This window comes from Oryctolagus cuniculus, chromosome 7, assembly GCF_964237555.1.
Source record: "Oryctolagus cuniculus chromosome 7, mOryCun1.1, whole genome shotgun sequence".
In the NCBI taxonomy this organism is placed as follows: Eukaryota; Metazoa; Chordata; class Mammalia; order Lagomorpha; family Leporidae; genus Oryctolagus; species Oryctolagus cuniculus.
Window position 1 is genome coordinate 161746261 of NC_091438.1, and position 25462 is coordinate 161771722.

Genomic DNA, 25462 nt, shown 5'->3' on the forward strand with positions numbered 1-25462 from the left:
CGGCATCCCATATGGGCTCCGGGTTTTAGTCCCGGTTGCTCCTCTTCTAGTCCAGCTCTCTGCTGTGGCCAGGGAGGGCAGCAGAGGATGGCCCATGTGCTTGGGCCCTGCACCTGCATGGGAGACCAGGAGGAAGCACCTGGCTCCTGGCTTCGGATAGGCGTAGCTCCAGCTATGGCAGACACTTGGGGAGTGAACCAACGGAAGACCTTTCTCTCTGTCTCTCTCCCTCACTGTCTAACTCTGTCAAATAAATGTAAAAAAAAAAAAAAAGAAAGAAAGAAAGAAAGAAATGGAGAAGAGACCCCCACAGAGGGGAGCAGAGGTCAGAGGTCAGAGAGCTGTGTACCCATCCAAGGACTCTGGGACTCCCCCCAGCCGCTGTGCTGGGGACAGCAGGGGCAGCACTGGTCCCCGGAGCCTTCAGGGAGAGCACGGCCCTGCAACACCTAGATTATTTTAAAATTTTATCGGAAAAGCAGAGAGAAAGGGAGAGAGAGAGAGAGAGAGAGAGAATCCCTCTCCCCGTTTCACTCCCTAAATGCCTGCAGCAGCTAAGGCTGGGCCACGCCGAAGCCAGGGCCCGGGACCTCCACCCTGGCCTCCCACGGGGGGGTGAGGACCCAGACTGGCGCTGTCCCAGCTGCCTCCCCCTGTACACTAGGAGGAAGCAGAACCAAGACCCAGCCCCGGGTGTCTGCGGTGCCTCCGTGGGGAGACCCTGCAACATTGCAGGCTGCTGAGAGGGGGCCTGCTGGGGTCCGACTGCCCTTGTCCGTCCTGGCGGCAGCCCCTCCTAGCGCTGTGGGCGTGGAACGTCATTTGCTGTCCCCAAGCCTCAGTGTCCCCGTCCTGGCTCGGACTCGGTGCCGAGAGTGCCCCGGCTAGGAGAAGCATTGCTGGGAGCCAGGCTCCAGGACGCCTCCCCGGCCAGGCCTGCGTGCGTCACCTTGTCCTCCCGAGTCCGGAAGTTGGGTTTGTGTCAGAAATCTACGCCAGAGAGCTGAGCGGCGGTTTCTCGGGACGGCCTGGAGCCGGCCGTGTGCGGGGACCTGGGCACCGACGCCGGGAGAAGGGCCTCCAGGGGGCTGCTGGGGTCTGGCCCTGCAGGCGCCTTCACCCTTGGTCCCGAGGGGCACGGGCACACGGCCTGGTGTCCAGACCTCTGGGGCACTCCTGCCTCCATTCTTTGAAAGGAAGACCGTGCTCGGCCCTGGGGGACCCCAGCGAGCTGCCCGCGTGAGCGGCTCCTCTCCCAGCCGCCGTCAGGGTTCAGCCACCGATCAGCACCAACCCCGATGTTTCCAGGCAGCTGTTTGAGTTCCGTGGAAATGGCTTCGTTTTGGTGGCTCAGGTGGGAACAGCTGGAAGCAGCCGGAGCCTGAGAAAAGGCAGGGACCCCGGGCCAGCGGGCCTCTCACTGTCTCCCGGCCGCACCAGCTATCTGTCACCTCTCATCTGGGGGCACCCCGTCACTGGGAGAATCAATGAGGCTGACATCTCAAGTGTGTGAGCGGAGCCCAGGCAGAGATAATGTTTTCTCAGCGCCGGCTGGAGCTCCCCGGTGGGCCACGCGGTACCATGTCCAGGACTGTCAGCTCCTATTAGTGTCTGCTCTTGGGACAGCCTCTTCCTCACCAGGCCACGGAAGCCCAATGCAGGGAGAAGCCGCCCAGTGATGCCACAGGTCTCATGACATCTGCAAATCCGACACCGGAATCTGCTGCCCAGGGTGAGGCCGGCCGCCAACCATCCCGGGTCTGCACCCAGCTCCGCTCTAACCAAGGGGGGCCGTGGGGAAGCCGAGGGCCCCTGTTTCCGAGTGGGAAGCCGTTCTCTCCTGGGTGGGCATCTGCGAGGTGGCGGACAGGGCCGAGGGCCGAGGGCCAAGGGCAGACGGGGCTGGGCGGTCGCTAATAGACGCTCCCGACTCCATGTGGGAGCCCCTTGAGGTCTGCAAGTAGGGGGTGGGCGTGGGGACTGGGATGGCACATGGAGCCGGTGTCAGACCACCCAGGAACACAGAGGGTCTCCACGAAGGTGGTGACCTCACTGGGATGGCAGCGCCCGTGGACACTCAGGGGCTCGCAGCGCCATTCTCGCGAGGATCCCACGCGGATCCCAGGCTGGAGAAGGGGTGGTGCGTTTCCCCTGGCCGAATTCGCTGGCCCACACAGGCCAACCCGGGGGGACCGCACCCCTGCCGGCGCTAATTCCTGCCTGTCCTGGGCTCTGTCGGGGCGGCCCCTGGTGGGACTGTGCAGGTGCGTTCTCCCCACCCCCCAGGGACTCCCTTTGCTCCCACTGTCCCCCTCCCCACGTCACAGCACGTGGCGGAGCGTGTGGCCCTGACTGGCTCCATGGAGCATGTCACCCACTGCGTGGGCCATTCATCAGTTCCCTTGTGTTTAAAAGGATTTAGGTTAAAAAAAATGTTCAGTGCAGACAACACTCGGCTTGGGCTGGGCTGGTGTGCGAGGGTTCAGTTTTAGGACAGTGTAGCAGCTGCACAGGTCACAGCTGCCTGCCCAGGGGACCTGGAGGTGTGGCTCCTGCCTGGTTGGTCCCTTGGCAGCCTGACCACCCTCTCGGTGCTGGACAGAGCAGTGGCTGCAGCCCCCGCTTGGCCCTGCAGACGCGAGGGAAGTGCCCATTGCTGGCTCTGCAGCCTGGGGGCAGAGACACATTCAGGCGATGCGGGTGCCTCCAAGGTGCCACCGAGCATGGTTGGACTCCCCTGGCTGAGGGTGGAGCCAGGATGGCAGAGGCGCCTCCCCCCGCCACACCCCCTGGCCAGCAAAGGGCAGAGCTGTGGTCCAGGACTCATGGCCAGAATGCTGATTGGTTCATTGCCTCTGTCCCTGCCGGATGGTGAGGCTGGGCCAGAGACCACGAGAGTCTTGCCAAGCCTCGCATTCCTGGTGTTGGACATAGAGGCCGGTACGTGTTAAGGGCGCACATCTGAGTAAGTATGGACTCTCGGCCTTGACTTGTGAATGGAATATCCGGGCCAGCTTAAAGAGCAGCCACACTGTCCTTGGACCCTGGCAGGGCCAGGAGGGCTAGTCCTCCTCCGGGGTGGGGGGCAGGTGAGATGCATCTGGGCTGCCCACCTGGGGAGCAGCCTGAGCAGCGTCCTTGCGTGCCCGGGGCCCAGCTTTGCTCCCCAAGGACCATCTGAGTTCTCCCTCGGGGCGGCCAGGAGCGGGCAGAGCAGCCTTCCAGGGGCTCGGCTCCCTCGTCGGGGGATTTAATTAGCGCCTTTTAATCATGCGCTCTAAACAGATGCGTGTCTGCTGATGGAATGCGACCCTGCGTCTTGTATAACCGACGCAGTCCCCACTAGAGGAGAGGTGGGCCCGACAGCCCCCTGCCTGGGAACCTGGACACAGCAGGGAGCCGCGGTGGCCGCTCGCTGGCCCATGGACGGGTGAGTGCTCCGTAGTGAGCAGAGAGAATCCAGGCCCACGCTGCGGCTCCAGGGCAGTGAGTAGGAGGGCGCCAGCCGGCAGGCCGGGCAAGGAAGGGCCACTGTGTCTGGGGGTCCCTACGGGGCCAGGGAACGACAGCCGAGCCCGTGGTGGCAGAGCTGTCAGCCACGCGACACAGGACCTGCCGGCCTGGCACAAGCGCACGCAGGCCAAGCTCCCAGCTCTTGGTGTTCTGCTTTCCCCCCACACTGCCGGCCCCTGGGAAGGAGCTGGCAGAGATCCCTGAGCCGGCACAGTCGTCATCTGGTTCGGTGACGGCTGGATAACATACCACGTGTGTGCTTCAGCTTCTTCCATTTCAGCATGAAATATGTACCACTTATATTATTTTGTAGATTATTTGGTATAAAGCAATCAATCCATCACAGATCCCCTGCCTGAACTCGCCTCTCTCTCTCTCTCTCTCTCTCTCTCTCTCTCTCTGTATTAAGTCTGGCTTTCTCGTGTGGTTTCTCGGGCCGGCTGAGACCTTGCAGTCGGCCATAAAGCAATCTGAGGTCGGGCTGCTGCTGGATCCCGCTGATTGATTTCCCAGCCTGTCACGCTCGGCTTGCACGACTTAATTTCAGGAGCAATATATTGAGGAACCTGCCGATCTGCTCCTTCCAGAGCGGTCCCTTTGGTTTTTCTTTTCTTTTTTTAAAAGATTTCTGTATTTGTTTGAAAGGCAGAGTTACAGAGAGGCAGAGGCAGAGAGAGAGAGAGCGAGCGAGCGAGCCATCCGCTGGTTCACTCCCCAGATGGCTGCAACGGGAAGTGCCCCAATCTGAAGCCAGGAGCCAGGAGCTTTCTCCAGGTCTCCCGTGTGGGTGCAGAGGCCCAAGCCCTTGGGCCATCCTCCACTGCACTCCCAGGCCCAGCAGGGAACTGGATCAGAAGTGGAGCAGCCGGGACTCGAACTGGCGCCCATATGGGATGCCGGCGCTGCAGGCGGCGGCCGGCCCCAGTGTCTGTTTTTTCAGAGGGACGCTGTGGGTCGCCCTCGTGCAGACGGGTCCCTGGAAGAGTTTGATGAGTTTTCTCAGCAGGTACCCGGGCGCCTGGCCTGCACAGGTCTGGGACACTTTGCAGTGAGCTCTGGGTCCCTGTGTTCATTTCCCGTGGCTGCGCCAACGAACCGAGGGACACACACACACAGATCCTCCATCTGCCGGTTCTCTGCTCAGACGCCTGCAACAGCTGGGTCTGGGCCAGGCCGAAGCCAGGAGCCTGGAGCTTCACGTGGGTGAGGGGGGCCCAGGCACCTGAGCCGCCACCTGCTGTGCCCCAGGTGCGCACCAGCAGGAAGCCGGGTCAGAAGCGGAGCTGGGACTTGAACCTCTGAAGAGGGGAGCAGGCTTCCCAGCGGTGTCTTCCCCGCTCTGCCAGACGCCCACCCGACTCGGTCCTTTAATAGAGAGAAGGGGTTGATGGTGCTCACAGCCATGACGGCCAAAAGCCCCGTGGGGTCTGGCCTCGTCACCAGGCGGGGCAGCGGCATCACAGCAGAGGACGTGCACAGGAAGCCAGCGGCACACACAGAGGGGCCCAGGCGCGTGGGATGTGGGGCTAAGCCTCGTGGGACGGGCAGAAGCCGGTGCAGTTCCACAGGGCCTGAGCCACGCCGAGGGCTGTGCGTCATTCTCTCCTGAGAGTCCCGCCCCTGTGACCCAACCACTGCCCCTAGCTGTGGACACCCTTCCGGGTGGGCAGTTGAGCCTCAGTGTGAGTTGGGGGGGGTGGGGACCAGAAGACCAAAGCAACGGGTGGGCAGGGGGTTCCCTCTGGGGTCTCTGGGGCGTGGGGGGACGGAGCCTGCTCTGTGCTTCTTTGCCGTCTTCCTTGGTGTTGCCCGGCCGGCAGGTGCATGGCTCGGTCTCCATGTGTGTCGTAGGCGGCTTTCTCGGGCTGGGACCTCCCTGTGTATTGCAGGACCCGGGCCTCACAGAAGCCGTGACCGTGCCTCGTCCCCTCTGGGGGAAGCAGAAGGGCAGGGTTCCGCGTGGGGCAGCCCGTGGGCTGGTGCTCAGAACCGGCTCTGCAGCCGGCCAGTCCCGAGGTGTGGGTCATGGAGGACGGCCCCGGAGGACGGCCCCGAGAGCTTCGACTCCTGGGCAAACTCAGCGCCCGGCAGCACCGCCCGCGTGGAGGCTGGGACGTGGACATCATGTCAGCAGCCGGCACTGGGGCCAGAACTGGGACGGAACCCTGATGGGAAACCGGGGCGGAACTCGGGTCTGAAGAAGCCAATGATTGTGGAGGGTGGGCCCCAAGATGACCACGACCCCGTGGTCCTCGGCGGATAAATGAGGGGCGGGTGAAAGCCGCAAAGTCACCGACGGGTGCCCTGGGGTGGTGGCTGGAGAAACTTAGGCAGAGCCAGACGCTTTCTTATCGCCACCTGCCCGTCTGCAACCTGCCGCCATGGGCATTTGTCACACGGCCCCATGGCTCCAGGAGTGGTCAGTACACCACAGCGGTCAGCACACGGTGACCAGTGGGCCTGCTCCTACACCCCCAGGCCCGGGCTGAGGAACAGAGACCCCTGTGCCGGCTGCGCTGGAGCCTGGGCTCTCTGCTGGCCTCCAGTGCCTTGTCGGGTGCAGGGTGTGAAGTCGCCACGGCTCCTTCCTCTAGGCACCCTGGCACCAACCCCTCAGCCACAAGTCCTTGTCCATCCCGGCTGCTCCTGCAAAGCACCGCAACTGGGTGGCTCTGAATCCACGGAGATCTGTTTCGCACAGTGCCGGGGCTTGGAGACGGAGGCGCTGGCGGATTCGGTCCCTGCAGAGGCCTCGCTCGCCCTTCACTGTCGGCGCCTGCTCTCTGCGCACTCACGTGGCGGAGGGGTGAGGGGTCTCCCTCGGGGCCTGACTTGTAAGGGCACCAGTCCCACTGGTGGGGGCTCCAGCTGAGAGCCCTCTCCTCCCAAAGACCCCCACTTCCTTACCGCCTCCCCCAGGGGTTGGATTTCAGTGGGACGCAGACACGCAGACCCCAGCAGGCGCCCCCTGCAGACCACTCCTGGCTGCTCCCCGCGGCCCGGTGCTGGGTCCCTGCACACACAGCACCCAGATGCTTGCCTGCTCGGAGCGGCCGGTGCAGGGCCGCCCTGGAAACGGAACTGAGACCTGGGTCTGTGCTGAAGCTTCACACAAGGGCCTCGGCTCCCTTAGCCCGGAGGCGTGTGTGAGTGGGTGCACACGCGTGCATCTGAGCAGAGACACACATGTGCATGTGGACGGCGGCGGGGTGGTACGCCAGCCGCACCGGACTCGCACCTCTACTCCTCCTGCCCTGGGAATGGGGGAGAACAGCGCCCCCTGCAGGGCGGTGGGGCTCGGCTGGCTCCCCGCGGCTTGTGAGCCGGCCCCGTGGGGACAGTCCGGTTCCCTGCCTGCCACTGCCTCGGTCCACTGCGTGGTCTTTGCGCCTGCCAAGCCATGTATCCCGTGTCTTCCGGAGTCTTCCCCTCTGCAAAATGGGGGCATGACCAGGTTTGTTTGGAGGCTTAGATGGGATTACCTACGCTGAACACTCACTCCGTGAGCTACGCCGAGGACAGTGGCCGTAAGCCTCCTGAGCCTCATTGATTACTGTTACTATTGCTATTATTGATTTTAGGTCGGCAAGCAGTTTTTAGTGAGCATCTACTATGGAGAGACTCCCATTTCAGAGGGGGTGGACACACGGGTCTCATCTCCAAGCACAGAGGCAAGCCTAACAAACTGCACAGGTGTACACGCACACACACACACGCATGTGCACACACACACGAATGCACAAGTGTGTGCCGAGAAGGAACTGGAGCTGGGAGGGTGGCAGAGCTGGTGGCCGTGGCGTCATGGGACTGACAGCACGGCTGCGGTGCCAGGCTCGGTGCCCCGGCCATGGGGACAGCTGCGACGGAGGCCCTGGGAAGAAACAGCAGAGGTAATGAAGGGCTGAATGCCACCCCCAGGAAGCGCTCAGAATAGCACAGCTTCAAACGTTGAAATAAAGTGTTTGGAGAGATGGAGGGGCGGAAAGCCACCGTGAAGCCGGAATAGGACGCCGGGGACAGGAGTCCAGCGACTGGGGCCGAAAGGGAGGGACGTGGAAGGGCCGATGGAACCACGCCACCCGCTGCAATTAGCCACCGACGGGAGACACGCGGGGATCAGGCCGCAGCGCCTCAAGACGTGGACAAGAAAGCCGCGGCCCCAGCACCCACCGAATGGGAGGCCCCGGAGGAGGCAGTGTTGACGGCATAACGGCTGGGAATTCTCCAGAACGGGCGAGAGCCACGAGGCAGATGGGAAGAGCTCGTCCTTGCGCAGCAGAAGTACCAGCAAATCCCCGAGGACGCACTGTGTTCTGCATCTGCTGACTGCGATTCAGAGAGAGGAAGCTTAGCTGTCGCCGGAGAGGAAAGCCGGCACCCCTAGACGCTGCCGGGCCTCCGCAGACTGAGCAGCCCTTGGGGGAGGTAGTTTGGTGTAGCAGACACGAACCCTTACACACGTCCGCAAACCTGTTTAGTCATCATTCTCACTTCTGGAAATCGGTTCTAAGAAAATAGTCACTGATGTGAGAAGGATTTAAATTCAGCCACATTTATAATGGCCGTAAAAATTGATTAAACTGAAGAGATTTCTAAGCAAACGAATGTACGCACACCGTGGTGCTAACCATCAACCAAACGGGACCCAGCTGTAAAAACTGTTCCTATACTTGCTTGGGGCCGGCGCTGTGGCGCAGTGGGTTAATCCTCCACCTTGGCACCGGCATCCCATACGGCGCTGGTTCAAATCCTGGCTGCTCCACTTCTGATCCAGCTCTCTGCTGTGGCCTGGGAAAACAGTGGACAATGGCCCAGGTCCTTGGGCCCCTGCACTCATGTGAGAGACTTGGAAGAGGCTCCTGGCTTCGGATCAGCTCAGCTCCGGCCGTCGCAGCCATCTGGGGAGTGAACCAGCAGACAGAAGACCTTCCTCTGTGTCTCTCCCTCTCACTGTCACTCTACCTCTCAAATAAATAAAATCTTTTTAAAAATTGAAGAAAATTATCCTTAAAAGAGTAACAATGTGGCATGACGCATGTGAGCCATCATCAACTGAAGTAAAAGCAGGCAGACAGCAACCCGGGTTCTGCCTGGGCCTCTGTCTCTGGTCTCTGTGTGTGCGCGCTCGTGTTGACCAGAGGAGGCTGCGCGACCGCAGGGCTCACCTGCGAGGAGCGGGCGCGCCGGGATTCCACTGTGGATTTGCGCTTTGCCCTGTGTGCACACGCCTGTGTGTTCATCTGTACTGACAGTGGCCTAGGAGCCCATTACTGCAGCCCCTGAAGCTTCACGAGGGACCCGACCGCCAGCAGCCCCAGGAGTGCCCTGCTGGAGCCGCGTGGAGGAGGAGCATCCGTGAGAGCCATGTGGGCTGCTGCAGGCGGCGCCAGGCCCCGTGGAGGTGCGAACACCCCATGGTGAGCTGATACGGCACACAGGCGTCGATTACTGCGGCTGCTGCCCTTCCTGGCCCTGGCCCTGGCCCTGGTCAGGGTCGGCCTTGGGACGTCGTTGCTGGAGGAACGCCAGAGAGAGGTGTGGCCGGGTGAGTGGAAGACAGGCCTGATAAGGACACTAAGAAGGACCCAGCAGGGAGTCAACAGCCCCCTTCCCCCGTCTTTTCTTCCTTTAAGAGAGAGACAGATGCATCGGGAACCTTCCGTCCTCAGAGGACCACAGTGGTGGAGGCTGGGCCAGGCAGAAGCCAGGAGTCAGGAGCTTCGCTCCATCCGGGTCTCCCATGTGGGTGGCAGGGGACCAGACGCTAGGGCCATCGTCCCCTGCTCTTCCAGGCCACAGCAGGGAGTGGACTCAGCAGTGAAGTAGCCGGGAGGAGAACCAGGGCCCACATGGAGTTCTGGTGCTACAGGTGGCAACTTTACCCCTTTTGCCTCACCCCCCCCTTTTAAAGTTATTTATTTGAAAATTAGAGAGAAAGAGAGCGAGCGAGCGTGATGTCTTCCACCTCCATGTTCACTCCCTAATGGCTGCAAGAGCTGGGGCTGGGCCAGGCTGAAGCCAGGAGCCAGGAAGCAGGAGCTGGGTGTTGTGTGGGGTGGCAGGGACTCCAGCCATCACCTGATGTCTCCCAGGTGCGTTAGCAGGACGCTGGGTCAGAAGAGGAGCACCCAGCACTGGAACTGGCACCCGGGTCTGGCGGTCCCAATACTTCCCCTTATTTGCCGTTTCTTTAGGGTTGGGGGCTTGGAGCGTCTTTCCTATACTTGTTCATCAAATGCTTACCGGGTCACGGTGAATTCAAGCCACTGCCCCACGCAGTGCGACCTCGGGCGCTCACCCCTCTGGTTGATTTGGTCGATTTGCATCCGGAACATGTATTCCAGCGTCAGTTTGAGGACTAGAAATATGTAAAGCATTGCTAACAGAAACTTTTTAAAGAGGAGAGAGCCAGCAGGTGCGCACGGAGCAGACCCCTGAGACGCAGGTGGAGTTCAGGTTCAACGTGCTCCTGGGGAGCTCACCAGAGAGGGAACGGGAAGAGGCCTTGGCCGAGTCCCTTCCTGCAGCTGCAGCTGGGAGTGGGTGATGGGGTGGGGAGGCCGTGCGGGGCCTGAGGCAGGGACAGAGCTGGGGCTGCAGCCCCAACACAGTGGTGATGGTCCCAGGGGAGCCGGGTGCCTGCGGGGAACTGGGCTCCCAGTTCAGGGGTGGGGAGAGGCTTGCCGAGAAGAGGGAGTGGGGAGGAGGCTGACCGTGGCCTCGTGCACAATTGCCCCCAGGACCCTGTGCCCCCAGGGTCCCCAGCAGAGCGCCACACGGTGGGGGGAGTTACAGATCTTCCGCAGCCGTGGGGTAAAGGGAACGGCCATTCATGTTTCCTTCCCATGATGACAAGAAGCCGAGCTGGTGGTCCAGGCTGTGTGGCTCTCCAAGGTCCCGTGCCCCGGCGCCTTCATGCCCAGCTCCCTCCCTGTCCAGTGGGGTCCCCATGGCTACCGTGGGGAGAAGGACAGGAGGTACCGCGTCAGGAGCTAGAGCCGGCGGCACAGTGGCCCCCAAAGGTAGCAGAGCCCAACCCTGGAGCCTGAGTGCACCGTGCGTGCGGGCAGGGCCTTGGCAGATGGGAGCCGCCCTGGGTTGGGTGAGCTCTAAAATACTCTCAAGTCTGCAAAAGAGAGAGGCGGGGTGGGGGAGGGGGCGCTGACACAGGAGAGGAGGCACCTGCCCGAGGCCGGGAGCTAAGGGGTCTTCCGAAGAGACGCAGCCGTGTGCCTTGCATCTCAGTGCTGTGGTGGTGCTGGGGTCTGCGGGAGATCCGGCCGACCACGGTGCTGTGACCACGGAGGCCCAGGGACCCGGACGCAGGCAGAGTCCCTGCTCTCCTGGCCCGCAGTGGTCCGCGCTCCCCACCGGCTCCTGGCGCCGGGGATCCTGAAGAGGCGGAGGGGCAGGCTGAGTCCTCTGAGTCCACGGTGGACGGCGTGAAGTGGGTGAGGGGCCACTCGAGGCCCGGAGGGAGGGAGGTGGCTGCCCGCTCTCGCCCAGCGCCGCAGCCCCACGAGGGACAAGACCGGCCCTGGGGGCGAGGACACTCCGGGTTCTGGGCGTCAGGAGTGCGGCCCCATGGGGGTGAATCTTCGGCTCCACATTATTGCCCAGAAGCCCAGCGTCGGTCCCTGGCTTGGAGCCGCCCCCGTGGCTGGTGTCGGGCCAGGCTGCAGAAGGACGAGGGCCCGCGGCAGCCTCCGGCATGCACTGCTGTCCCCGTAAATGGGCCGGGCCAGCTGGGCAGGTCACCCGCTGACTGCAAGGCCGCTGTGTTCAAGCCGGGAGGGGAAGCCAGGAGGGAGCCCAGGGTGAGAGCCGGTGGGGACAGGCACACTGCCCGGGGCATTGTGGGTCTGATGGCTGGTTCAGCCTCCTCCTGAGTCTGGGGCCTGGGACTGGCTGCAGAAAAACCCAAGTCAACAGGGAGAAGAGAGACTGGACACGGGGCCTGTAGCCCTCCCTGGCCACGCCCCACCCCAGGGATACACAGGGCCCTCAGTGTCCAGCCATGGCCCAAGGTCTCTGCGTGGTCCTCACTCCGCCAGGTGTCGCTGTGGCCACTGGGGATCCAGCGCCCCAGCCGCCGGGGGTCTGACACCGGCTGAGCCCGGTTTGGGCAGGCAGAGGAGTGCTGCACCGAGAACTCTTGCTCAGGACAGATGGGCGGAGGCAGCTCCTGCCTCACCCCGGATCAGGAGTCATCGCTGGGCTGCCCCGCCTGGCAGCCTGCCTTCTGCGCTCCCACGTGGGCTCCCAGGCACTCGGCCATCTGCTGCTGCCTCCGCGTGCAGTGGCAGGAAGCCGGATTGTAGGCCAGCACCGGGACACGGGATGCCGGTGTCACAGCGTCGCCTTCGCCTCTGTATTTCAGGGCTGGGCCTAAGCAGGAGCTCAGCTATCCTGAGACCGTCACGGGCCCTCTTCCGCTTGCTGGTGTGCGAGGTGGACCTGGGACGACCCTGCACCAGCCCTCCAGCTGCCGCAGCAAGTGCTGGGACGAGCCGAACCCTAGTCCCCCACGGCTCTGGAGGCACAGCCCGACCTGCGCTTCCTCCCGAGGCTCCCAGGGAGAACCGCTCCTCGCTTAGTCTCCGGCCCACAGAGCAGCCCCTCGTCCCTGCCCGCACCTTCTTCCCTCTGTGTCTGCGACCCTTGTCCCCTCTTACGGGGATGCGGATCAGACTGGGCTCAGTGCCCCTGACCTAGAACGGCCCCATCTAAACTCGGTGACAATGGCAAAGACCCTGTTGGTAAATAATGGCAGGTTCACAATTCCAGACGACATCTGTCGGGCGCGGTGTGTTATTTAGCCCTGCCTATGCCCCTCTCTGTCTCATGGCGGTGCCGGGGCCTTGTGGAGCTGGATGGGAGGGACTCCGTGCGTCTGTGCAGTGCAGCGGGGGGCTCCAGGGGAAGCCCTCACCTCCTCTGCCTGGGGCGCAGGAGCCCTTGGCTGTCCCAGTCTTGCTGGGTTCCACGTCGCCAGCCTTGTCGTCAGTGTGCGTTGCAGCTCTCAGCCAAGCCGAGTTCTCATCTGCATCTCCTTCCACGCCGTGGCTGCTGGCCTCTGTGGACATGCTGGTAGCTTCCTGGTTTTGCTAAAAGCCGTAGAAAGTAGCCAGCACACACGAACACTTGACGTGTTCTGGATCATTCCCTTCAGCCCCGTCTGCCCGTGGAAGAGGAGAGTGAGCGGAGCTGGCTCCCACAGAGCCCAGGGCTGCCTGCAGGGGCAGGGGGGCGGCGGGGGGGCGGCAGGTGATGAGGCCCCTGGGAGTCTCTGGCCAGGAAAGTCCCAGAGGCTCCACGCTACAGCACTCAGCACTTCCAAGGGGACCCGGCGAGCGTGGATTCAGCCCACGGCAGCCCAGTGACACCGTGGCGGCGGGGATGTCCCTCTCAGCTGCATTTGCCGGGCAGCCGTGGTCGCTTGCCTGTGACCACCACGATCCTGTCCCGGCTTCCTCCTCCCTTTCCCGGTGAGGAGTCGGGGCCAGAGAGAGCGTGGTCGCACCAGGAGGACGGGAGGCTGGGCCACGCGCCAGCCGCCTGGGCTTCTGCCGGAAATACCGGAGCACCGAGCTCCGCTGGCCCCAGCTGTAGCCGGTGTTCAATTATGAAAGGTCTCCAGTTCAGTAATTCATGCGGCCGGCCCCTCCCTGGCTGCTGGGGCCAGGCGTCCTTACATAACTGGGGAGTGGGCCTCGTCCCGCGGTGGGGGAGGGGCTGCTCCCTGCCCATTCTGTGAGCCCGGAACAGGGCCCCCACCTGCTGGACACAGCCGTGGGCACCAGGGGGCACTGTGGTCTCCACTTCCAGGACAGACTTGAGCCCAGGGGATTTGGATCCTTGAGGGGTGATGACAGCGTGGCCGGCGTGGGGTGGACACAGGCTGGGCTCTCCCGGCCGCACACGTGCATTGCTGTGTGTGTGTCGGACACAGCTCCCTGCTTTGTCCATCGCCACCGCCCTGGCCGAGTGCAGGCTGCCGTAATGAAGACCTCACGGGCTGGGTGTTGGCCGCGACACTCGTCTCTCACGGTTCCGGAGAGGCTGAAGTCCAAGATCACATTCGGCGTCTGCTGAGGGCTTGTCTGCTGCAAAGCAGGCCCCTGCCTTTCTGCTGTGTCCTCACGGGGCAGAGACAGAGAGGGGAGCGTGGGGGCGGGCTCCAGCCCCATCACCCTGGGGAAGAGTTCCCACCTGGGGCTGCCCGGGTGTTCCCTCACTCATAGTCAAGGTCGAGACCAACGGAGGGAGGTGCAGGTGGCAGGCAGTTGGCGGTAACGGCGTCTTTATTATCAACACTGCCACTCGCTGTGTGCTCCCTGGACTCGATACAGCGCCCGGCCTCCTGATTGGAACTCAGCTGCTCCGTCGTCAGGCTGAGCCAGACGATGCCTGCAGAGCCACCGTGCCCACCCTCTCCCCGGGGGGGGTGGGGCTGTTCACTCCCATGTCCTTGTCCCCAAGCTGAGGAGGGGGTGCGGGGCCAGGAGAGGCTGGGGTCTGCCCGGGTGGGGGGAGGACAGGAAGTGTGACCTCTGTAACCGTGTGGGCTCTTGAGCTGGCCGGCACCCGGGGCGTGGCTTCCTCACCATAGAAGGGGAACCTGCCCCAGAGGCCACGGGGGTGAGGGACAAGGCTGCCTCCAGGAAGCTCAAAGCCGGGCTCCAGGGCGGGGCTGTGCTCCGGAGTGCAGACACCAGGGAGGGGGGCCACGGTGTGGAGCGCGTCGGGAACTCCTCTGGCTTCAGCCTGGTCAGGTCCAGAACCCAGGGCTTGCACTCTCCTGGGCACAGTCGGCCCTGAGCAGCGGGTGCCCTTTGCTGTGTGGGGGTGAGCGCCCGCCTGGGGGCGGCCTCGTCTTCCAGAGACGCCGCACTTCCGGGCCTGACCGGAGCCCGGTTCTCCCCATGCACCAACTTAACCCCCGCCCCATCCCCGTGTCTGCTCCCAGACCCCACACTGGACAGAGTGGCCACGCCCCCTGGTGACAGCCCGCTCTGGTGCCTTCCTCCCTGTGAGGACCCGGCTTAGATGCTTTGCTCCCAAAACACGGAGCTGTGCCCACTCTGGTGTGCTGGAGACTTCGTCCCCGTCATCCCTTCACTCATTCATTCATTCACTCATTCATTCATTCACCAGGGACCCATCCACAGATTCTCATCAGGCATCTATTGTGTGGCTGGCACTGCGTGAGTTTCTTCTCCTTTTTTCTAAAGATTTATTTATTTTGGAAGAGTTACAGAGAGACACAGAGACCCTCCATCCACGGGTTCACTCCCCAGATGGCCACAATGGCCAGGGCTGAGCCAGGCTTAAGCCAGGAGCCGGGAAGCTCATCCAGGTTTCCCACATGCATGTAGGGACGCAAGCACTTGGGCCGTCTTCTGTCGCTTTTCCCAGGACGTTGGCAGGGAGCCGGACTGGAAGTGGAGCAGCCGGGACGCGAGCTGGCGCCCACGTCAGATGCTGGAGGTGCAGGCGTTGGCTTTACCCGCTACGCCACAGCGCCGGCCCCTGCGTGAGAGTCTCACTGTGCCTGTGGTGAGTTAGCACCAAGTTCAGACCGCAGTGGGCTGAAGTCAGGGTGCCCGGTGGGGCTGGGCTCCCCCTGAAGCTCTGGGCCGTCTGTTTCCGTGCCTTTCCTGCAGCGCGAGGCGGCCTGCGGTGGGGGCTCGGGGCCCCCCAACTCCAGCCTCGCGTCTCTGACCTCCCCGCCCCGCCCCGTTTCCATGAGGATGCTCGTGGTGACCCTGGGTCTCCCCGGGCAACAGAGGGTGCTCTGCTGACTCAGCGCTCTGGTTGCCCGTCGGCCCCGACGTCACGCGCTCACGGGCTCCAGCCTGGGCTCTGAACGCTGTGAAGGAGAAGCCCACCCCAGTGGACGGGCGTCGTGGGGGCACTTCCTGCAGGAGGGGCTCCCGGGAAGCTCTGCGGGAGAGGAAGCGCCCTCCTCCCACCAGGCTCGGCTGTGGGCTCGGTGCAGCCACGCCCGGGGTTGAGTTTCTGCTTTATTTCATCCTCATCAGTGTCACTGTCACTGGGGCTGGTGGCGTCAGCCCTGGTGAGGGCGGTTTCTTGTGTCTCCCTGGGGTGGCCGGGAGTTTCAGAATGTGTCCCTCCCAGCGTGGGCTGCAGGCACGGGTGGCTGTGTTCCCAGCGTGCTCTGCACACACATGACGGATGTGTTCCTAGCGTGCTCTGCACACACATGATGGGTGTGTTCCTTGTGTGCTGTATACATACATGATTGTGTTCCCAGCATGCTCTGCACACACGTGACGGATGTGTTCCTAGCATGCTGTGCACACACGGGGTGGCTGTGTTCCTAGCGTGCTGTGCACACACGGGGTGGCTGTGTTCCCAGCGTGCTTTGTACACAGGTGGCTGTGTTCCTAGTGTGCTCTGCACACACATGACGGATGTGTCCCTAGTGTGCTGTGCACATACGGGGCAGCTGTGTTCCTAGCATGCTGTGTACACATGGGTGGCTGTGTTCCTAGTGTGTTGTGCACACACGGCTGGCTGTGTTCCTAGCGTGCTCTGCACACACGGGGCAGCTGGGTGGCTAGCATGCTGTGCACACATGGGGCAGCTGTGTTCCTAGCGTGCTCTGCACACACGGGTGGCTGTGTTCCTAGCGTGCTCTGCACACACGGGGTGGCTGTGTTCCTAGCGTGCTCTGCACACACGGGGTGGCTGTGTTCCTAGTGTGTTGTGCACACACGGTTGGCTGTGTTCCTAGTGTGCTGTGTACACATGGGTGGTTGTGTTCCTAGCGTGCTCTGCACACATGGGGCGGCTGTGTTCCTAGCGTGCTCTGCACACACGGGCGGCTGTGTTTGCTGGCTCTCAGGCCTCCTCCTTTTATTTCCCTTTGTTTGATAACCCCGGCACTTGTTTTTCTAATGTTCTCCTCTGGATCCTTTCCTGCACTGAGAAATATGAAATCAATAAGGCCCAAGTCTGCCAAAACCGCGGCTTAAGCAAATCTTTCCTCATAGCTTTCCTGATTTATGAAATTGCACTCTGGCAGCGAATGCTGGCAGCCCTGTGTCCCGCAGGCCTGGTCCAATATGTCATCCTCCCGCCCCGGCCCCGTGCGTCCCCACGCAGTGCCAGGCCCCTTCCTGGCTCTTCATGCAGACGGGGAATCCAGCCCTGTGTCACAGGTGGAGAAACTGAGGCACAGAGCTGCTCAGTGACCCGGCCAGGGCCCCACGGCTCCGGACGAGAGTGCTGGGTTCTGCCCTGGGCCGTGCGACCTGGGTGTGCTCACCCCAGGGTGCCCTGCCTCTGGGGGCTGGGGCTCGTCCGCCGCCTTCCACTCTGCACGCTGCCTGGCCAGGGGCACGTGCTGGCACCCGGTCTTCAGGGACCTCATCGGTCACCCTCTGGGTGTCCCGCAGGGAAGGACTAAGCAGGGCCAGGACCTCCCCTCCTGCCTTGCAGCACCGGGCGACTACGTGCGGCTTCCGTCCTCACTGCTCCTGGGACCCGGGCCCTCTTTTCCCTCCCTTTGTAGGAGCTGTCGGGCTGGACAACCTCACCTCCCCCTGCTGTCCTCCAGGTTTCCCGTGACCCCGCCTCCCGGCGGGACTCCCCCTGTCCACGTCTGGACTCCCCACCTTTTGTTGGGAAAGCGATTCTGAGGTGGGCTTCCTCCTGTTCCCTCCAAACAGGCCTGACCCCCACAGGCAGGAGGGCGGGGTGAGCTCGGGGGTCCCCGTCTTCCTAGCCCTTGGACTGCCGCGGGTCTGCGTGCCAGCCGGCCTCCGATGGGCGATGGGCTCCGCCTCTTCCTGCCCAGGCAGCACGTGTCCGGGGCTCAGGAACCTGAAGCCATGCTCAGATTTCTGTGATCAACAAACCCACGGGCAGGTGAGGCCGCTGGGTGAGGGCCCCGTGGATTCAAGGTTGGCGCCTCCCCGGGTCCCTCTCTTAGCACTGAAGGCAAATGGAAGTAAATGAAGGGGGGGAGAGGCAGAGGCAGAGGGAGAGGGAGGGGGAGAGGGAGGGGGAGGGGGAGACGGAGAGGGGGAGGGGGAGGGGGAGGGGTGGGGGAGAGGGCGAGAGGGGGGAGGGGGAGAGGGAAAAGGAGGGGGAAGGGGAGGGGGAAGGGGAGGGGGGAGGGGAAAGAGGGGAAGGAAGGGGAGGAGGGGGAGAGGAGGGGAGGGGAGGGGGGAGGGGAGAGAGGAGAGGAGAGGAGAGCAAGGAAGGAAGGGGGGCAGAGAGGCAGGGAGGGAGAGAAGGAGACTGGGTGGGGGACGGTGTGGCGCTGATCCAATCCTGCCCACCCACCAGGCGGCTCTGGCAGCTTGAACCCGGGCCCTGCGGCTGGCTGCTGGGGTCCAGCCCGCCTGAGAGTCATGTATAGAAGCAGCTGCGGTCTGGCTGCACCCCCAGACGCCTTCAGGGCTGTGCGTCCACAGATCCTGTTATCAAAGCCGCACCTGCTAAAGCTATCGCGTCCCGCCTGTCAGCCTGCATCCGCGCCTGCCAGAAATAGCTCCTGGCCTGGGGTTACAGCCTCTGTAAGCTGCAGCGACCTGCCAAGGTCAAGATCAAGCAGAGCTCCGGTGCATTCGGCCCAGGCCCACACGGCCCACCCGGGCTGCACCAGTGGAGTCCTGGCCTTGGGGCACGAGTGCTGAGTTTTCACCAAGCCAGAAACCCACAAAGGGCACGCGGTGCCACGGGCTCGAGACGCCGGCTCAGGCTACTCCCAAACCCGCGCCTCCATCTTCCTCTCCTTCCAGGTTCCCATCCAGGCCTGGCCCATCCCTCCTTGGGAGTGTGGCAGGTGTTAGACTGAGCGGGTTTCCGGAGGGCGCCACCCCAGGTCCACAAGACACAAGGACCAAGCGTTGTCTTGGTTTCCAACCAGGCTGTGGGAAGGAGAGGACCGCGGCCCTGCCCCGGGCCTTGTTCATAGCCCGACCTTGGCCCTGCCCGGCTCCAGAGCCAGCTGTGCCATCTGGGGGTGAGGCTGGAGGATGGGGATCTGCCCACGCTGCAGGCCTGAGTCACGTCCCTGCCCCGCTCCAGGCTGGACGGTGTCCGCTCCCGTGGACACCCACGGCTAATCCCTGAGACTTCGCAGGTGGGATTTGGCCGAGGATCGTCATGAGGGCCTGAGCCTGGATCATCCCGAGGGGCTCTGAGTCACCACCAGGGTCCTTCCAGGAAGGTCAGAGCCGGAGGAGATGTGAGGACCAGAGCTGCCGTCAGACTGCTGAGGTCACGGTCAAGAGGTGCCGGAAGCTTCTAGAAGCTGCAGAAGGCAAGAGAATTCCCAGTTTTGGACTCCCCTCCAGGACGGCGACCCTGACTGCACGTTGTTTTCAGCCGGGGGGTTTGCAGGACACTCCCAGGGAGGCCAGGGAAGAGGCCAGCGCGGCTCTCTAACAGGGCTCCCTGCCTGGGACCAGGAGAAGTGACCAGAGAGTCTGACTGTTTAGACTGAGGCCCCGGGGGGTGGGCGTCTGGCCCAAGGCCCCATGACCGTAAAGCAAAGCAGGAAAAGGCTCAGGGCCACTCACAAAGCTCTCTCCTTCTCTGCTCACCCTGGGGGTATAACAGTGCCCCCTGCGGGTGGCCTGGGCGCTCCCATAGGGGCCCAGGATTCAGCTCCCCTTGTCCAAGGTCACCTGGACCCCACAGCGTGCCCCGCACGCCGCCTCCAACCACGGTCCGCCCATTACTCATCCTGCCCTACTTACGCCTCTGAGACGTGAATCAGTTCACACCACACGGCCTTCTCCTGCCAAGAGAGCCGGCGTTTGCTTCCTGTTTGGCAAGAAGAGCAGGGGACGGAAACCGAGTTCAAGCCTTGGCCCCGTGTGGCCTGCTGGTCACCGCCGGCCTCCTCCGCAGGCTCCCGCATCAACGTCCCGGCAGCCCGCACGCGGGGGTCCCGTGAGGCTTCGGTGACGACTTCCCCTGGGCCGCTGTGCTGTTGGTGTGTCCGGCACGTATCAGACAAACACCTGCCCCTGGTGCCGGGGACGCAGCTCTGCACCACGCTGGGTCGGTGCCCTGGTGGGGAGGGGCCGAGGGAGCAGGTGCACCGAGCACCAGTCACATGAGCTGGCTCCTTTGTTGCTGTGGAGCAGGACGGAGGCAGGCCTGGGGACACGAAGACCTGGGCTGGAGTCTCCACGCACCCCCAGGAGCCGGGAGTGGGCGGCTCATGGTCCCTTCCCAGCTGGCAGGAGAAAGGGGACCCCAAACCTGAGCCGGCAGAGCCACCAGAGGCCGCGTGCCTTCAGCGAGCTCCACCCAGGCTTCCTTCTCCTCTCCCCGCTCTCTCCTGAGCGCCAGCTGTCTCCACCGCCACTTCACTCTTGCACATGTGTCATTTCGCCACAAGGGCGGCGCCCTGGGAGCACCAGGTTTGGCTCACCCCTGGCTGATAAACCAGAAGGGAAGCGAGGAATTCCCAGGGCCGGCAGCATCGAAGACCCTGCCCCTGCCCCCCCAGCGCGGTCATTCCCCCCTGCTGGACCCTGCAGGGCTGAGCTCTGAGTGCGGGTCCTCGGAGCCTTGCTGGAAACGTGGGTCCTTGGGGCATTTGTTTCTGTTTGTTCACTTTAATCCTCGTGTGTTTCTGGTGTTTGACGCGGTGCTCTGACGCGCGTCTCCACTGCAGGATGTCTGCACGCAGCTAAGGCACAGGCGTGCCGGGCGGTGCCCGCCGTGGCCCCGGGCCCCCGTCCCTTTCTGCCTCTTGGTGCCCCTGGCCCTGGAACAGAGCCCGTGCTGAGCAGATGTCCGGTGGACACTGGGCACGTCTTTGTGGGGAGGGGGCTCTGACACGGTTGGCAGTGTGGACCCTGCTTCCTGAGGAGGGTCCGGCGTGAGGACACAGGGGAGCACCGTGGTTTGGGGATGGGGGACCTCGTTTCCTGGCCGAGAGCCTTGAGGCTCAGCCAGGGTCGCCACCTGTCCCTTGTCCCCTCCCCTTCTGACTGCTCCACTCCTTAACCCGCAGGTGGCTGTGCCTGACCCAGTCTCTCTGACTCTGCCCCTCCCTGCTGGCAGGTCTGGAAGGTTCCTGGACTTTGGGGAGCCATCCCCAGGTAAAGCCTCTGTCGCTCCCCCTCTTCGTGGAGGAACGACACTGAACCCTGCCTAGGCTTCATATCCGAGTCACGGCACCATTATGTCGCTCCCCCTCGAGCTAGGTTTCCTATCCGAGTCACGGCACCATTATGTCGCTCCCCCTCTTCGCGGAGGAACGACACAGGACCCTGCGCTGTTCTTTCGTCTGCTCGGCCCTCCCCGGGTTTGCTGCTGGTTCTTCCCGGGTTGGCTACTATCCCTTCCACCTCCGTGGAAGGGCAGTTCCCCCTGGCCACATTCCCCACTTCCGCAGGGGAGCGGCACACCGCCGGCCGGGTCTCTCGGGGGCTGCACGGGTGTTCCTTCAGCTAGATGTTCCCCATAGATGTTCCCCGGTGCATGCCGTCTCTCTCCTCCTTTATAGTCCTCCTCTGCCAATCCCAACTCGGCTACCCACACACCGAGTACGCTGCTCTCCTCCAATCAGGAGCAAGTCCTACAATTTATTAGTTGAACTGGAGGCAGCTGTGCAGAAGCTGTTTACTTCTCTCCCAGCGCCATATTGTGGGAGAGCAGATGCATAGAATAAGTCTTAATTCGAGTAACAGTCTAGTCTGGATTGCTCCCCACAGCCTCCCCGACATGCCCAGGTTGGCTCAGGGGTCCTCCCTCTGCCCCTGCCCAGAGGCTGGGCTCCTGCAGGTCTCCCCGCCTCTCCAGCTGTGCCTTTGGCACAGCAAAGCACCTGGCCCCTAGGGGGTCCCACGGTCCTCCCAGAGCTGCCCCTAACCAGATGAGGGAGACCTTGGGACCCTTCTAGACTTTGCAGTGAGAAAGCTGAAGTCTTGGGCTATCAGTGCGCCTGGGTGTTGCGTCCTGGCTCCAGCCGCTTCCCATTCCAGCTCCTGCTCATGCGCACGCGGGAGGCAGCAGGTGGGGGCTCAAGTGCCGGGTCCCTGCCAGGGATGAGGAAGCCCTGGATTGAGTTCCGAGCTCCTGACGTCAGCCTGGCCAGCCCTGGCGGTTGCCGGCATTTAGAGGGTGAAGCAGCAGATGGGAGATCTCTGTCTCTGTATCTGTCTCTGTCTCTGTCTCTCTGTGTCTCTGTCTTTCTGTCTCTGTCTGTCTCTGTCTCTCTCTCTGTCCCTGTCTCTCTGTCTCTGTCTCTCTGTCTCTGTCTCTCTGTCTCTCTGTCTCTGTCTCTCTGTCTCTGTCTCTCTGTGTCTCTGTCTCTGTCTCTCTCTGTGTCCCTGTCTCTCTGTCTCTGTCTCTCTCTCTGTCTCTGTCTCTGTCTCTCTCTGTGTCTCTGTCTCTCTCTCTCTGCCTTTCAAAGAAAGCTGAAATCTAACTTGAAGAAAGAGCAGCTGGGTTTTGCCCTTGCTGTCTCGGGGCCAGCACAGGGGGCAGGGTCTTGCCAGGCAGGAGACGCCCCTGGCAGCCGCCCCTTCTTCCTTCAGGGGCCCCCTGGGATCGCCCTGCCCCCCTCCCTCACCCTCGGGCCATATTGCCCAGCTCACAGGCCCCGCAGCCGGGAGCTGCCGGAGGGCTGGCGAGCAGACCTGGGTGCCTGTCGCTGCCGCCCCCAGAGGTGGCGGCCATGGCTCTCACACTCTTCTCTGTGGCTTCTGCTCCTCAGGTCTTCAAAACCCGGGCCCTGCCCCCTTGGCCCCCAGGGCATGCCAGCTCCGGGACGAGGGCTGGATGCTTGTGGCACAGGCTGTGGGCCTCCGTGGATGTGTCCACGCGGGCATGCGGCTGTGACTGGTTCTCATTTTGGTGTTTTAGGTTGCGATTGATTTTCCAGGAGGAGGCGCTGTGCTTAATGAAGTGAGGGCGGTGGTTCTATCTGGGAGGGGGTCACGCAGGACAATCGCCCCCTGGTGACAGAACCTCTCTTTCTGAAATACGCACCATGCAGTGGGCAGCGGGAGGTGCTGGGGAGTGGGCGGGGAAGGCCGGGGAGCTGCTGGTGTCACCCCCACTGCTGGGGTCCGGCAGGGAAGCCACTGTGGCTTTATTGTTGTTGTGTTGTTTTTAAATATTTATTTATTTAATTGAAAGGCAGAGTTACACAGAGAAGGGAGAGGCAGAAAGAGAGAGAGAGAGAGAGAGAGAGAGAGAGAGAGGTCATCCATCCACTGGTTCACTCCCCAAATGGCCGCAACCATTGGAGCTGAGCAGATCCGAAGTCAGGAGCCAGGAGCTTCTTCCAGGTCTCCCAGGCAGGTGCAGGGGCCCAAGGACTTGGGCCATCTCCCACTGCTTTTCCAGGCCACAGCAGAGAGCTGGATTGGAAGTGGAGCAGCCGGGACTTGAACCAGTGCCCACATGGGATGCCAGCACTGCAGGCGGCGGCTTTACGCTCTGTGCCCCAGCGCCGGGCCCGTCTTTTCTGTAAACCCAGAGGAGGCAGCATAGTTTATTTTCCTTCTGGCCAAAGCCTAAGCCCCCCGCGGAGGCAAGAGCCCCAGGATCTGCGGATCTTCCCGGAGGTGAGAGGCCACCTGCTCCCCTCGTGGTCCACCGCCCTGCCCGCTGGCCCTGCTGCCCTGCGGGTGGAGTCCAGTCGCCCCCCCCCCCCTTACTGTACCTTCTGGTTTGGCATGCGATGAAAGGACTGCTTCAGAATTGTTCTGTTTCCAGGGAGAGTGGGAGGAGCGAGGCCTTTCCCGGCTCTCGCTTGAGGCAGGGCCCGTGTTGCACGATGTCCCTCAGCCTGCGGAGCGAGGGTCCCGGTTTGCTGGGGGCTGTGCGGGTCTTAGTGCGAGAACCTTGCAGTCCAGGAACCCTGTCGGGGCCAGGCAGGTGGTGGCCTGAGCTCAGGCCGGCATAGGATCCTCACCTGAGTGAGAGAGAGAGAGAGAGACAGAGAGACAGAGACAGAGAGAGAGAGAGAGAGACAGAGACAGACAGAGAGAGAGAGAGAGAGACAGAGAGAGACACAGAGAGACAGAGAGAGACACAGAGAGACAGAGAGAGACACAGAGAGACAGAGAGAGAGACAGAGGCAGAGACAGAGAGAGACAGAGACAGAGAGACAGAGAGAGAGAGAGAGAGAGGAGAGAGAGAGAGAGAATCTGTGGATTCACTGGTCCTAGGCAGCAGGGAAGGAAGGCAGCTCCAGGGCAGGGGTGGCGGGGGGCAGCTCCCCCACTGGAAATGCCCCCAGCGGCCAAGCCTCCTCTGGACGTCACAGCCCGCTGAGGAGCCCGGCTTCCACAGGGCTCCCTGGGTCAGGGTGGAGAGAGCGGGAGGTGTGCGGAGCCCAGAGTTCCCGCTCAGCTCCCGCCCAGGCCCGGGATCACAGCCCGGCGGGGGAAGGAGCTGCTCGGCCCAAATCCTCCGCCGCCCTCCCCTCGGCAACCGCGGGCCTTTCTGGTCATCCCCAGGCCCACCCCTGCTTGCCCTGTCTCAGGCATCGGAGGGGCCCCTGCCTGCAGGGTGAGCGATTGAGCAAAGGGGCCTTGGCTGACGTCAGCTAACATGCTCAGCGTGTGCCCGGCAGCTGGGTCCGGAGATGGAGCCCTTCGGGGTTGACTGATGGGCCAGGGACCCCCCAGCAGGTGAGCGTGGCTCTGGCCCCCAGCTTCGCACTGTCCCTGCGGGGAAGGCGGGGCTGAGCCTGGTTGGGGGAACCTGCTAGAGCCGCTGGGCAAATCCCGCCGACTCCCGATGTTCTTACAGGTGGTCGGGGGTTCCCCGAGCATCCTCCTCCCAGGCCTGTCTCCTGGCACCTTCCGGAGTCCATCAGTACGGGGGTGGGGCCTGTGGAGCTGGCGGTGGTCTGGGTGTGTGGCCTTGGCACATGTGTCACTGCTGGGCAGGTGTGCTCCACCGGCCGAGGGTCCCAGGCTCTGGCCACACGGCCACTGGTGGACCTGGCTTGTGTTCTGGGCTGGCCCCGGCGGTGCTCAGTCAGTACCCCGTTCTCCACCAAAGGTGCAGGGGCATTTGCATTCTGCAGACCCCGGCTCTGACCATTAGCGACTTTCCTAGAAGGAGAGTCCCGAGGCCGGAATGGCCGTGGCACGGCTGAGAGGAGCCGGCGCCACCCGGGGCTCTAATTACTGTTTGTTTTATGATGTTCCGGGGTGATCGCTAGGTACAGTACAGCGAATGGAATTCTAGGAGTGTGTGTCCATTCAAACAGCAGGCGGGAAGACGGGAAGGCGCTGTCCCAGGAGGTGGGGCGGCTTTTCCTGCCTTGCACACCTGCTGGCCATTCCATGAGCGGTAAGTGGATGGGACTGGCATCAGCTCCTGGGTCCACAAGAAAGGGGTCGTAGATTGGAGGAGGCCCCTGGGGTGACCAGCGTCCTATATGGAGGGGCCGGGAGGTCTCTGGGTGTCTGGCCCTGCCAGGCCAGAGATGGGGGGCGCCGTCAGGGTCCTTGGCTGAGTGGGGACCATGGCCTTACCCGAAATTCTGTGCAGCTCGGGCTGGGGAGCAGAGGGGCCTCGGTGTTTCACCTGCGGCTTCGGGGGCCCGGTGGCAGCGCTAACTGTTCTGATGGCCTGGATGCCACATGGAGGGGCGGGGGACTTCGGTGCTGCAGATTTCTTGTCCCACTGTAGGCTCCCGTGGGCGCTGCTGGGCTGACTCCAGGGTCTCAGCTGGGCTGCGCTCCCGTGGGAGGCTACAGGTTGCAGTCTGCTCCCCTAGCGCTCCCAGCCTGCTCCCGTCCAGCCAGCCCCGCAGCGGGCAGTGGCCCGCCGGGTCCCTGCCACACGGCTGCTTCTCTGGTTCTGCCCTCTTCCCTGCACTCAGCCTGGGCCCCCCAGACCCAGACGGTCAGACCTCAGCTGGGCTCAGCTGGTCAGCAGCAGCCTTCCATCCATGTGCTACCTGCGTCCTCTCCGCCCCAGGAGT